The following is a 15,211-nucleotide window of genomic DNA, read 5'->3' as shown; positions in this document are numbered from 1 at the left end:
TGATGGCTAATTTGTTCCAGACCCAACCGCAATAAGCGAATTTCTACAAGATTCGATGAGATTTATTGGTCCCCCAAGGGGAAACTCATCTTCACTGACCGTACATTGCAGAAACAACATTACAAAGACAACAAAGCACATCACATACCACAACAGTAACAACATACAATCGACATGACAGCAACGACAACAACAGCAGTACAGTAACATTACGCACAAAGTAGGATTCTTTCTTTCTTAGTTTTCATAGTTACGGTCCTTCTAAATACGTTTTATAACATGATTAGAGCCGTCTAGATATGAAATAACACCTTTACATATGTATTACCCAATATAGTAGATAATCAAAGAAAATCAGCCATTTACGTTTACCTTGTAAGGGAGCAGAATCAAGGGCGGACAGGAAGTGACGTCGGAGGTTCAGAGTTGAGTTTTAGCTCGTTGTGGGCTATGGTCGCAACAGTAACCCGTGTTGTTATTATGATTATGGTTATAATTATTATTATTACTGTGTTATTAGCTGGCAATGGAAGGATGATTATGTTATTATTATTGTGCCTGTCGTGAGATAAGTCAAACCTGCAATAAGAGCCCGTTGTTCAAGGCTGGTGCTTCGGTGCTGGTCACCGAACAATTACTGACACCTAGTGACCAACGTGGAATTGCACATCCACAATTCGGTGCTCTTAAAGGCTTACACTATACTTGTATTTTAGTTCATTTAATCATTTTTATGTTTGAAAATGCTTAATTTGGGCAAAAACAACATGCAATTTGCTTAAATATGCATAGTTTTGGACTAATAATAGGCGGGAGTCAACCACGAAACAGCGATCATTTATTAATGAATTCACTTTGGAAAAACCGTGATCGTGTGAGGGAGGGACGTTCAGACCGCGATGTGGCGAGGGACGACTCTAATCGTTCGACAAATGGTCACTGAATTACGGGCAATGAGTTCGGCGGCCCTGCAAAGATGTTTTTCAACCAACATTGCTCAAATTTTTACAGACGTGCTCGTCAGCGCCTCAAGGCGTGTACCAAATTTGGAGGTGATTCGACTGAACATTTCATTGTCACGTGGTGCTGTGCGAGAAATTTCAAGTCGTGGGGTTTAATGACAGACAGCATCACCATGTGGTGTATTTGCCAGAAAAATAATAGCACAGGCAACACAGTCGCGGTCCATGTTTTGACAAATTTCCACCCTTTTGGATGCAGCCGTTCAGGAGTCAACGTTAGCTTCTTCAACTTAGCGAGACATTGTGCACATATGCACGCTTCCAACATTGTGGGAACAGCGTGAGGAAGGCTATTTTCTCTCCCAAGGCAACAATCCCCAAAGACACACTGAAAATAAACAAATTTGATGCGGTAATGTTCCTGACAATTAATCCCCAAATCACCTAGAAGCGAGGCCGAGCCGCCGACTTTGCAATATCTGACCTATCAAAATGTAACGTCTGGTAAACAGGAAGGGTGGGAAATCAGCGCTTTTTCCTCCCATGCATATGAAATCGGCAAAAACATATATTGATGTGACGCCAGGATTAGTTGCCACCGGCAACGGCTTGAAGAAGCACTCTGGAAAGAAAATTGATGTGAAACTCACGTCTTAATTGGCTTTCTTGCCCAGGGAAGCTTCCATAATGGAAGCAGGCACCGGAATGTTTATTTTTTTTATTTTTTTATTTTGAATGCTTGAAATATTTAAAAGGAAATCACACCACGATGAAGGCATTTTAAAAGAAAATCAAATCTTTTGTCTAATACTTGGAATCCAATATGAAGAAAAAAATTGATGAGGCTGTAAAGGACAATGACATGATGCCTCCTCCCCCCTCTGGGAGCTACTGGTCACTATGTTTCTCATCAGTCCTTCCTGGAAATGTCCTCACGCCTTCCATCAGCAGGATGTCCATTTTGTGACTCATGAGTGGGGGGCTGATTGTGCCATACTTGATGCTCGGGGGGTTCCAAATCCACATTAGTGTAGCTGTAATAATCATCGTGGACATGATGTCGTTTTGTCTGCTCACAATATCTGGTTGAAGCCAATTTGTCCCCCCCTCCCCCCGCTGTGTGCACGCTTGATGCCACCAAGGCAACACCGTACACTTGGAGAGTAAACCTTTTCATTCACGAAGAATCTTAGGTTTGACTGACAGCGTATTCTAACAACATGCTCATTGGCGTAGGTGCGTAGCATCATACGGACAGCTGTTTCACATTTCAATTACCTGACTTACTCGCAACGAGTCATCGCTTTCCAAATAGGGAGCCAAAACTGCCAGAAACAACCAGAAATAGAACAGGGGCCTAGCGATTCCTCGAACGACTACAAAAAAACGTTTTTCTGCCTGCTCATTTCTAGCAGACAATGCTGTATAAAGGAACAAGGAAGTGCGTGTCTCACTCACTTAGTATCAGTATCAGAGTCGTTCATACCCAACTCAGGGAGCGACACTTCCCTTTTATCGGAGGTGCTAATAGCAGGAGAGGATTATACCACTACTCCGCCCAGGCTTAGTGTAAGGAACCAATAGAAGGAGGGTGTTGGCACACCAATTCCGCCCACTCTTACTGTATTTAAGGTCTAGGCTACCAGCACTTATTAGTTCGCTGACGAAGCTCTTCGGATGAGGAGCGAAACGTCCGACACCTTCTTCACAGAAGTACAGATGACGTCTCAAGAAGCCTTTCCCTCAGTCACTTAGTTGAGAGGAACGTGTTCCACTACAGGTGTCTTCATTTCACTTTGAACACCGCCTGTTTACGTCACGATTTACAAATGCACAGCCATCAACATCACGGAATATGTCATTTCATCTTTGTGAAGTCACTATTATTCCTCTCCTTTTCCAGTAAACAACTGCTGTCTGGGATGGATAAATTCATCAGAATCCAGTTGGTTCCCATGCACAATGTGATTTGAAGAAATAAAACGGTTGATTATCTACAAAATTAAACCAATTGGGGGTTCATTATTTTGTGAAATGTTCTATTTTCTCTTGCGTATTTATTATTGCACTTTAACCATGCAAAAAGAAAACGTTCAGTAGAATACTCGATTACTAAAATCCGGTAGCTGCAGCGCTAAAATAGAAATACACTTCGCTGTTCAAATTTTGCGGCTTCACTCTATCACGGTTCTGCACACATATGTGAATTAATACATCATGCTGTTTAGTATGCATATTGAAGCAGGTTTGACTTGCCTAAATTAAGCATTAAAAATGGTTCCATGAAATGAAATACAAATAAAAGGCATTCAGAAGACGCACTCAAAGATGCTGTGAATGCTAAGTAATATTCTACACTGGTCACTAGGTGTCAGTAACTGTGCACAGTTGCTGTAATGTTCGGTGGGAAACACAATCACCAGACTTGATCGCCGGCACAACTGGCTTATTTATCTCACAACAGGCACAATAATCCCGAACAAAAACATGGGCGACTGTTGCGGCCGTAACCCACGCCAAGCTAAACCTCCACTCTGTCCGCCAAACATCCGGAAGACGTTTATTGCAACACACAAAAGCACAAGTTTTATTTATGTCTTAAATTGGTGACTCTCTTATTATGTCAACAAAATTGGGTAATTGGACTGTAAAGGTGATTATAGGGGTGTTATTCCATGTCTACGGGACTCTAATAATGTTAAAACCCATATTTAGAATGTCATAAACAGGCAACTATGAAACTATTTTATTTATAAATAAGGAATCCTACTTTGTGGAAATTCACCCTTCATGGTCGGGTGTGGAAACAATTAACCGCCTTAAACAAGGGATGTCACAAGATCTCGTGAGATTAAAACGTGACAAGATTTCTCATTCAGAAAAAAACTCATGGGCACTCGGCCTGGGACGATAACGCGTTAATTTACGATAAATGAAAATCAACTGGATCATTTTGATTTATTGCCATGTGCATGCGGATCGGTTTTCCTCGTCCCTCGCCCCCAAACAGGCAGGAAGAGGTTTCACGCCGTGCACCGGTTGCAGCACACGTGTTTCAGAGAACAACGGCATGAATGGAGTGAGCCCTTTTCTCGGTCATACAGGCTCTTGGTCTCGGCGGGTGGAGGCGGGGCCGCTAGCATCCGCACAGAGTGCAGAAGGGGGTAACGTATCAGAAATAAAATTAGTAGATTGCGATATTATGTCATTTTTTTTTTCATTGTACTTTTCTTCAAAGTGCTGAAAATCTTGTCTCGTCTCGGAGACCCAATCTCGTGTATGATCTCGCCTCGCCGGGTGTCTCAAGACGGCCCTTCTGTATTGAGGCGTTAATTCGAGCGTTTACGATCGATTATCTTTTCACTAATGAGGTATGAATTACATCGTTATCACTGAATTTTTCTATTCCACAAACAAGTGTTCCATTTGTACAGTTTGCCACATGTCCCCCCCCCGGTTTGCAGTTCCAGCCTCCATGATAGGACTGAATTCCCATTTTGTTTCACATTTGTCCTCTAATGGAGTCTGTGAGCAAAGAATACAGGTCATCAGTGACTGCCAGGTCGATAAAGGCAGCGAGCAAGATGTTTATTGTTGTTGTTTTGTTCCTGGGAGACACACATAACCTTGGCAGAGGCGTGTGTTTTGGGAATTCTGCTCTTAAGTTAATTAAAAAGACTCCAGCTCAATTTGAGCTGGTCGTAGTTTGCAGCGGTGTGCAACTGCATCATACAAAGAGCTGTTTCCAACGGTTGCACCTCATGATAGCGGCAATCCAAACTGGGATTTGTGCGTGTTGTTGTATTGGATCTTGTTAGTGATCGGGCAGGGCGGGGCACCTAATGAAGTGTCAAGTGAGTGTAAATGTACGTCCTTTCGTGCCTATCAAACAGACTGATTGGTCTCCAGCTCAATAAGTATTGAGCACGGCAATGACTTCTCAATCATTAACATTTCAAAGGCTTCCTCAGGCGTGCTGCATCTTGCAAAAACATCTTTGGCCAAAATCTAGCCTTGATGCTGGAATGTAGACAGTTTTTTTGAGCGAGCTCAACTGGAAACACGCGTGTCTGTGGCTTTAATGCTGACTTATCTTTTCACATACAGAATTTAACCCTCGATGCCGTGTCTCACATACAACGACGTAACATCAAGGAGAGGGACAGAAAGACACAACGTTAGCAACACTAGCATAGCTCCAGTATGTGAGCGACCGTGCTGACATTGCACTCACATTTTAAACAGCGACATCATGTTCGGTTAGTCTATCCGCTGGAGAAAAACAGCATGCTAAAAAAAACTTACAGGTCCCGTGTGTGTAGCTGACTGACGGATAGTTGGCAAAACCCTTGTTTTAATATGTGTAGAGAAGCCTGGGTAAGGAGGTTTTTGTGTTTACGATGCAATGAAAATCCCCAACGCTTCCCAAAGCGCTCTAAAAAGTGAAGAAAAACAAGTGAGGGAGATTGTTTTTAATAAAAGTCACTTTTATATAATAGGGGGACGTAAACAGGTTAAAACTGGACGTAGTAATTGTCTGACAATAGGAATTGAGCCCGACAAAGAGGAAATTATATAAACTGATCCTATTATTACCATCATATTTATCACCTGCATTGGTTTACTAGCCATTTCCACACATAATGATGGATAAGTCCTTTTGGGATCAGAAGTCCGACTCATAAATGCTCAGTTTACATAATTTCTTTTCAAAAAGGCTTGCTTTTTGCTTCAAATAAAGGGAGGAAAAACTGCAATCGGAACCAAAATGGTCAGCGAAAATAAAAAGAAATAATACGGTGGAACCTCGGTTCGCATCCGCTACAAATTTAAGCCAAAACTTTGCGTGGGTTTGCGTACATTTTCCAGTTACCATACAATATGGCGCGTGTCTTATCGCATTATTAACACACTGCGCGAGTCCAATTGTGTTCTTAATGTATTTCATCGCAAAACATGATTGATAGCATGCTTAGCTTGCGATCAAAACGGCAACTGGAGCCGGAAGGCAGCTACGTCGCACGTCTACGATATCATCAGCGGCTGACTCTTAAAAATGTAAATACAAAAGGTGTTTTTATAGTTGTACATGCATAAAACAATTCTAAAAGAAAGGGATAAATGAATATTTAAGCTTACTTCTACCTTTATTGAAGACGTGACTGTTCCCAAAGACGAGATGTGGCAGCGAGACACCACACGGACACCACCTTCCTGTTTTGTCATGAGTTATTTCTTGAATTCAATAGTGTTTCTCACCTTCTTTATCAAAATGCTGGCAATTGCAACTTTCTTTGGCTTCATTTCGGGTCATTAGGTAAGAAACACTATTGAATTAAAGAAATAACTCATGGCAAAACAGAAAGGTGGTGTCAGTGTGGTGTTTCACGGCCACATTGTGTCTTTTGGAAATGGTCAAATCTAGAATCACGTCTTCAGTGAAGCCAAAAAATAACCTTAAATGTTCATTTATCCCTTTCTTTCATCACTTATAAGCATTTTGGATTGTTTTCTACATGTAAAACTATCATTGTAAAAGTATAAAAATGTGTTTTGTTGACATTTTTGGCTTTCTGGCTTTACATTATTCCTTATGGGAAAAATCTCTTCGGTTAGCGTCTGTTTCGGTTGGAGTCGGACCTTCTGGAAGAAATGAATGACGCCAGCCAAGGTTAAACTGCACATTTTAGCAAGGAAGCACTGCAGTCCAACATGGAATCCAAGAACATGCCAGATTTAAGGTGGTTTAATGGGAGCAAGCGTACCTTTCATGTCCATTCAGCATCCTTAAAAAGGAAGCTAGCGTTTTATCTATGCTATCTGGGACATTTTGTTTTGCCTACTGATCACAAACATACTAACTGTTAGCCACTCACCGAAAAGTTGGAATATAAACCCTTAAGTTTTTAAAGAGGTGACTCTCAACTTTTTAAACAAGGAAATGCGAATGAGTGAGAAGGTGAACATCTTCACACATAAACAAGCTGTGGCTTGGCCCATTAATAATGAGGAGTAACTCATTACGTTTGTGCATCGTGCTGAATAATTGAAGTGCTGCTCCGGTACAAACAAAATGTGAAATCTTTGGTTGAATATTTGGTTGGAGTGCAGACGCATTAATGAGGCAGCAGAAACAACAACATGCTCTTAATTGGGCGAGCGGTCGCCGTTGCGCTGTTGCCGTACGGCTTAACGAATCAGACAAAGCAGGTTTCAAATACGAAGATTACCTTTACCAAAGTAGATACGCTCATGTCCTTCAGGTCCTTCGGGCTATTGATGAAAAAATAAAGCTATTCTCAAGGAATAAAAGTAATTATTCACAAGGCTTTTGCTCCGAGGCAGCTCGGTTTAATGTTGTTTGTTAATGTAAACAACCACAAGTTACACAACAAATAAAGAATAGTGCAAATTACAAAATACAACTTAACTTAGATTCCTTATTTGGAAATGGAATATTCTCATAGAGCACAGAAAACCTGTTTACGGCCTTCTACTTATGGTTTTTAACATTATTAGAGCTCTCTAGATGATGCAATAACACCCCTATAGTCACCTTTACACTCGTATTACCCAATATTGTAGACATAATAAGAGAAAATAAGACATAAATAAGATTTGTGCTCGTGTGTGTTGCTATAAATGTGTTCCGTGAGTGCCAGGCAAACAGGAAGTGACGTCTGGGGTTCAGAGTTGAAGCACAGGTTTTTATTCGGGATTTTTATGAGGGATTATTGTGCCTGTTGTGAGATAATTCAAAGCTGCAATGGAAGCGTTTCGTTCCGGCGATCAAGTCTGGTGCTTGTGCGTCTCACCGAACATTAAAGTAACATGACTGACACCTAGTGACCAGTGCAGAACACTACATACCATTCACAGCTTCTTTAAATGTATCTTCTATTTGTATTTAGTTCATTTAGCCATTTTCATGCTTGAAAATGCACAATTCAGGCCAAAATACATCAAATTAGCTTTAATTTGCATTTTTTTTTTAACTAATAATAGGGTGTATTCAACCGCGAAACAACATGGTTTATTAATTCATATACTTTTTTTAAACCGTAATCGAGTGAAGGTGCAAAATTCAAACTGCAAAGTGGCGAGGGACGACTGTACGTGTCCTCCCCCACCGTCCCGGATTGCATTGAATGAAAGTTGAGAAATGACATTTTAAAAAGGTAGCCCCAAAAATATAATACAAAAAGCAAAGCATTTTGTTATTTTTATTGAAAGAATGAAAGGGAAAGTAGAATGGCCAAGGCCAAAAAACCTCCACCTTCTACATATGTCGGAATTTTAGTTTTGAAGTCCACAGCATAATGATGAAAAAGGAACTTTCCCGTGCTGTCGAGTCCAAATCAAACATCTTTCCACATGTGAAAGCAACAGGTGGCACTAGAATTCCTTCCTGGAACAAAACCTCCCCGTGTGCTCGCTAGTGTTTTGGATTAATGTGCAAAAGTAACAATAGAAGAAACAACAACATTAAAACATCACAAGTTGACATCAAAAGCTGTCAGGCTTTAAGAAAACAGGAGGGAGCTCAGCGGGGAAGATGACTATAGTTGCCGGCAAGACGTGGCGGCGCCGCGATAAACGCATCATCTGCTTTGACACCTGACTTGAGGACACCGCTGTCTTATTTTTGTCATTACGCTTTCAAGACATTTTTACTTCCCGCTGTGCTACTGAAGACACCTAATGAGGCCCATGCTAGGATTCTTCTGATGTGCATTGCCCATAAACTATACAGTATACAAACCCTATAAAGTCAGTCGAGACTCTATTTCAGCTACCTGCTTCTCTAATAAACTCAGATTTAGCGGCTGATTTCACAACACAGCTGCTCACGCTGACATCCCCCCCCACCTCCCCGAGCGCCAGCAATTACCACCGAGTCGCCTCTCCCGTAATTTCCTATCACTGTGCCGCCGCGATAGGAAGCGGTCTGATAACGCTCTTTCTTTAAGAGAGACAAAAAAAAGAGCCCGGCTGACATTTGGACCCAGATGGCTGATAAAGCGCTCGGCCACGTTCAATTCAGCACACATTTTCATAGCGATGTTGCACAATAAATACACTGTCGGTTGCGGTACATGAAATGAAATCTTACTGAGCTCGCCTATTATGCAAAAGTGTCATTTTAATGACGTTTTGATCAGTTTATGAGCACCGCCCCTGATAAAAGTCTAACATGTCCCTCACGTTTTTAAAAGAGGCGTTCAAACTGTCACTTTTGACAACATAAAGGAAAAAACACAACAACAACAAACTCAGGCTTCGCTACACATCGTAAAATAGACCTCTGCCAACTACCTGGAGCTATAGGTTTGATTGTTTTGTTTTTCTTCAGCAACTACAACAAACCTAGCACGGTGTTGACATGAAAATGTAACACGTTTTTCATGTCACGACGTGAGAAAGTCCATGCATGACAACTTGCCGGGTGCCAGCGGTAATTGGCCACCGCTGCTCGATTGCTTTTTCTTTGAAAATGGGAACCGGAAAGTGTTTTTACGGATGTCAGAATTGTGTATCTAAACCAGAGGAAGGCAGCAATGGGATGTTTTTTTTTGTTGGGGGAGCGACAGACCTACCAGCTCCTCACTGCTCCTCTGTTCTCGCCACTTCCTGATTTTTATTTATTTTTTTGCATGTTTGTCACACTTAAATGTTTCAGATCATCAATCAATTGTAAATATTAGTCAATGACAACACAGCTGAACACAAAATGCAGTTTTTAAATGAAACTTTTTATTATTAAGGGAGGAAAACTATCCAAACCTACATGACCCTGTGTGAAAAAGTGATTGCCCCCTAAACGTAATAACTGGTTGGGCCACCCTTAGCAGCAACAACTGCAATCAAGCGTTTGTGATAACTTGCAATGAGTCTCTTACAGCGCTGTGGAGGAATTTTGGCCCACTCATCTTTGCAGAATTGTTGTAATTCAGCCACATTGGAGGGTTTTCCAGCATGAAGCTCCTTTTTAAGGTCATGCCACAGCATCCAAATAGGATTCAGGTCAGGACTTTGACTAGGCCACTCCAAAGTCTTCATTTTGTTTTTCTTCAGCCATTCAGAGGTGGACTTGCTGGTGTGTTTTGGATCATTGTCCTGCTGCAGAACCCAAGTTGGTTTCAGCTTGAGGTCACCAACAGATGGCCGGACATTCTCCTTCTGGATTTTTTTTTTAGTAGACAGCAGAATTCATGGTTCCATTTATCACAGCAAGTCTTCCAGGTCCTGAAGCAGCGAAACAGCCCAGACCATCACACTACCACCACCATATTTTACTGTTCTTTTTCTGAAATGTGGTGTTACTCTTACGCCAGATGTAATGGGACACACACCTTCCAAAAAGTTCAACTTTTTGTATTTTCCCAAAGGTCTTGGGGATCATCAAGATGTTTTCTGGCAAAATTGAGGTGAGCCGTAATGTTCTTTTTGTTCAGCAGTGGTTTTGGTCTTAGAACTCTACCATGCAGGCCTTTTTTGCCATGAACACTGACCTTAACTGGCCAAGTGGGGGTCTTGGATGAGACGTCGCTGCGCTCTTGGGGTCATTTTGGTCGGCCGGCCACTCCTGGGAAGGTTCACCACTGTTAATGTCTTCGCCATCTGTGGTTCGGTGGAGTCCCAAAGCTTTAGAAATGGCTTTATAATAAGATCTCAATTAATCTCAGTTATGTTTTAACAGGCGAGGGCAATCGCTTTTCCACACAGGGCCATGTAGGATTGGATTTTTTTCTTCCTTCATCATAAAAAGTTTTATTTAAAAACTGCATTTTGTGTTCAGTTATGTTGTCACTGACTAATATTTAAAACAGTTTGATGATCTGAAACATTTAAGTGTGACAAACATGCAAAAACAAAAATTTCACACCACTGTACATAACTTAAGATTTCTGTAGTATTTTATTAAAAAAAAAAAAAACTTACTGTAGTGCACCACTGGGATCCAATATCCTTTTAAAAGCCCCTGGAATGAGCAGGACCGGGCCCCTTTCATGTTACATTGTTGAATGTAATATATGGCATCTATTACGTTGGACAGGTACAGAGTTACAGTGGATAAAGTGCACACTAGGCTTGGAGGCAAACACCGTTCATTAGCATTAAAGCTACAGCCACATAAAACGCTGTGTTCCCAGTAGAGCTTACTAAAAGCACTGTTAAACTGCCTACATTCCAGCATTAGGCTAGTTTTTGCACAACACACTTCCGATATAATGTTGGGGCCCTTGAGTTTGATTTTAAAATCGGTGAAAAATGCAATAAAATAGGACCTTTAATCATGCCGACGTCTGTAAATGTAACTGGCAGACGCCCTGAGGAGGTACACGCTCATTTGTGTTCAATGAAATTAGTCACGTTAGGCGTGTTACTTAATTACTCAACCCTCATCGTGCTAGCGCTGTGGCCTACGGACATTTAGTCATTCAGTCAATTGCGGAAATGCTGTAAATTGTTCCAAAATTGTTCCAATGAACAATGTTTCAAAGTCATGATGTGAAATGCTTTTTCTGATTGTGTCATAAACACAGACAAAAACTTATATATCTGTAATAATCATACAATAAAGCATGATTTCACATTTTTTGAAAAGAAAGTCACAATGCTGGAATGGCCCATACATACATGCTCCATGTCGACCAGTAAATAGTTAAAACCTAATAAAGGCAGTTAATACGCCCATAAAATGTCTATTTTTAAATACACTGTCCCCTTCTACACCTCTAAACCCGACCTTTAGCTCCATGTTAATGTTCTCCTCCAATTTTGGCTCAACATTTGCAATAAAAGCGTCATTTTTCACGATCAACGGAAGCCAACAAGCTAAATGCTAAGCGCCCACTCCAGGTTGAAGCCCTAAATATGCCTCGCAATCTTATTAAATGGATAGGTACTCACCACTTAATGAATGATAATGATGGTCGATGAACGGATGAAATCGGAGTCACGGCGTAGACGGTCACATCACACAATTATGGTGCCGTCAAGGCCCGCCAAACAAAGTGCAAAAACACATCATCTGTGAAACATAAAGACATAAACATGTAAAAAAGGCTTTTTTTAACAGTGATACATGTGTGCTGTAAATTCTACCTGTATTGTGATGTACATTTTTACCACTTTAGGGTGAATGGGATGTGTTCTCTGCAGGAAAAACAGGCTTTTTTCATCCCAAAAATCCGGGAATTTGCATGGCTGTGGACTGTATTCAATAACAAATATAACAATCGTCGGTTACCTCCTTCTTCTGACCATTCAGGAGAAGGAGAATTTGTGATGTTTGTCAAACTGTGCACCACCGTGGATGCACGTTTATGCTAACATGCTGAAGCCATCGTCGGCTCCTTACACGGGTGTCCGAAATCACCCAAATTGCAGCTGCTCGTGTCGGCAGCAGAAAGGTCCCGCAGGTCCAACTTGACCGTGTCTGCATCTAAAAAGGAACTTCTCCTCGCCTCGAACCGTCACTTTCACGCATGAGGTGCCATCCGCGGCTCGGCGGTAAAAATCGAAACGCTCTCGGCCGTCGTCTCGGACAACAGAAGCAATCACAGGAGCTCAGTGCTGGGTGACTTCTGCTGCCTTTCCAACGTCTACGGCGAGAATGAGAAATCAACTTCTTTTCAACTGCCGTGTTTTTCCCTTGATGTCGCAGTCGTCGTTCATTAAGTTGACATTACTGTGCAGAACTCGCAGGGAGCAACCGTCAACATCCTCCATTGACATTCACCAGCACGCTGCTGCTGCGTCTGCAGAGGAGGACGAGGAGGAGGTAGCAGCCGGGTTCACTCAGAGTGTTACGTCTTCAGAGTTTAACGACGGCTGTGAAATTTTTACTTTCATTTTGGTCTCTAAGCGGGGGGCTGCGTTTCTGTTTACGATCAGACGTTGTGATCATCATTAATTAGCGTTTAAACGGCGGGAAATAATCACAATGGGCCATCACTCATCACGGCATGAAACGTACATATTTATTGTGGTACGATCATTCTTCATTAGACTTAATAGAATTAATGCAATTAACATAATTAGTTCTGTCCTAAGCAATGAGTGAATTGAGCAAAAACAGATGATAGATGTGTTTTAATTTAGCTTCATGGGTGCACCTCAGGGCTCCATTTCCAGTCCATTTGCATTTCCACGTTATTGTTGCACCACTGTAGATTAAAACCGATCATTCTTTGTTTTTAATTTGCTTGTGTTCTTTACCAAATGAACTTTTCGAATCAGTCCTGCCCTTGTATGGAATACATACATTTCACCTGCAAAACTGGCAGACGTGTTTCATTTCGCATCATGGGCGTCCCTCAGGGCTCCATTCCCAACCCATTTCCATTTGTATGTTATTCTTGCACCACCCGCCAATCCGTGTTCCAATTGCTCCCGTGTTCTTTTTATGCGACTGCACATTAAAACTCATCGTTTAAGTTTGGAATTTGCTCCTTTTCTTCACAAAACGAGTCGTAACTTTCTAATTGCCTCCAATGTGCACAAGGGTAGCCCGGTGATGAGAGTGAAAATAACAGAGAGCCCAACAACTAAATTACGAAAGTCTCGCAAGGAAGCGGCATGCAGGATTGTGTATGTGATTTGGGAAATAGACTGCCTCCAGCTTGTAAAGGGCATGTGTTAATGAAAATACGCGAACAATATACTCCAGTGACTGTTAAGAGCGCTCCGGGGATCCATAACCCCGCTCTCGGTGAGCTCGAGCTTCACTGCATACAAAACCTCATAAACATTTTCCACCGTTCCAGCCTGTGAGGCATTGATCGCCACTCTCGGGGATTGTGGCGGCCGAATAAACAGCCGATACTGTGCATTTCATCAAAAGCGAGGAGGCGGCAGGGAGAGGGAGGAATGGGTTCTGGGGCACACAAGTAAAACAAAATAATCAAAAAAAAAAAAAGGTTTACGTGACAAGCACTTAACACAGCAGCAGGATGTAACCATCTGTTAAATAGACTCACAGACTCATTCCCGTTTTTGGAGAAAGCTATGAAACATTGTGGGGAGGGGTTACGTTGTCACAATCACAGCAGTTGTATTTACTGACGAACCAAACGTGGCGATACTCCGCCGCTAATGTCAGGTTAGAACCCACGACTGACTGCACGTCAGCTTGAGAGGCTGCTGCTTTCCAAGCCGGCAATTATCTACAAGTGTCTTTAGCCAAGAGACTGGCAGCTCACCGGGCAAAAGTGGAGGTGGGAGGTGGGGGGGGGGTTTGTCTCAACTCATCAGCGCCAAGTCGAGAGACGTCGGTAGCATTTAGACGACTTCCGGGCGCAGTCGTGGGCGCAGAGGCAGCTGAGGAGTTGCGCGGATTTAACAAAAAAACGCCAGCTGTCAAACTTTCTCGTTACGAGGCATGCTGAACAATTAAAACACAAACACACAAAAAGAAAAAAAACAGCTGCTTTGTTCTCGCTCATTTCTCACACAGCTCTACAAAAACACCCACTGTAACTTTACCGTGTTTCGTCGAATCGACACCAAATTTGGTACACACCTTTAAGAGAGTGCAACAAGCACGTGTGCACAATTTGAGCACGTTTGGTGGAAAAACACGGCCGCCATCAACCAAAACGTCGAGACTTAGCATCTGATCAGTCATTGACCATTCGCCTCATCGATGATGAGACTGATAAAACAGTATTCAAATCTGTATTCCATTACCCACGGAGGTGCCCTCATTTTCCCCCCCCACACGACCAGTCACAAGAAAAGTGCGCTTTGTAGCCCATTAGTGTGACGAAACATCCCGAAAGACGCAGCGAGTACGAACCACAAACAATATAAATATAGAGCTGGCGTGTTCCAGCAGCTCAGCCCAGAGAGCGTAAAAAGGCACAAATGTCAAAGGGAGTCTGTCACTAGCGGCAAGGTCTGACAGTGTTCTGCAGGGATTTCTGTGACAGGCGAGAGAGGGCAAACAGTGGCAGGTTTGACGTGAAAACGCACCATGTTAGCTGGGAAAAGTCTCCTCTATGCTCAAATACTCCTGCATGCTTCCACTAGGATATACAACCGCAGATTAAACTGATTATTTACTGCAGTACTGTTTCATGCACAACATTGCGCCACCTATTTCAAAAAATGCTGACGTATTTTGGGTTCAGTACACGGACCGTCAAAGGCAATAGATGCCATATATCACATGCGATTAAGGAGTGGGCCAGGAGGACACCACCGTTGGCAACACGAGCATCGCTATGTGAGCTCCAGTGCTA

At 42.2% G+C, this 15,211-nt stretch overlaps 1 protein-coding gene across 2 annotated transcripts in view; it reads right to left on the bottom strand.

The window, feature by feature from the left end:
• LOC129173933 (RNA-binding Raly-like protein) overlaps positions 1-15,211 on the bottom strand; it is a 170,774-nt gene that overhangs the window by 132,150 nt on the left and 23,413 nt on the right. For both annotated transcript variants that reach the window (XM_054765317.1, XM_054765319.1), the window contains exon 3: positions 11,877-11,997. The gene's annotated coding sequence lies outside the window, so the exon portion shown is untranslated. The remainder of the gene's footprint in view (positions 1-11,876; positions 11,998-15,211) is intronic.

Source organism: Dunckerocampus dactyliophorus, chromosome 21, assembly GCF_027744805.1.
Source record: "Dunckerocampus dactyliophorus isolate RoL2022-P2 chromosome 21, RoL_Ddac_1.1, whole genome shotgun sequence".
NCBI classification, from domain to species: Eukaryota; Metazoa; Chordata; class Actinopteri; order Syngnathiformes; family Syngnathidae; genus Dunckerocampus; species Dunckerocampus dactyliophorus.
The sequence above is the reverse complement of the archived record's forward strand: the minus strand, read 5'-3'. Positions and strand labels throughout refer to the sequence as shown.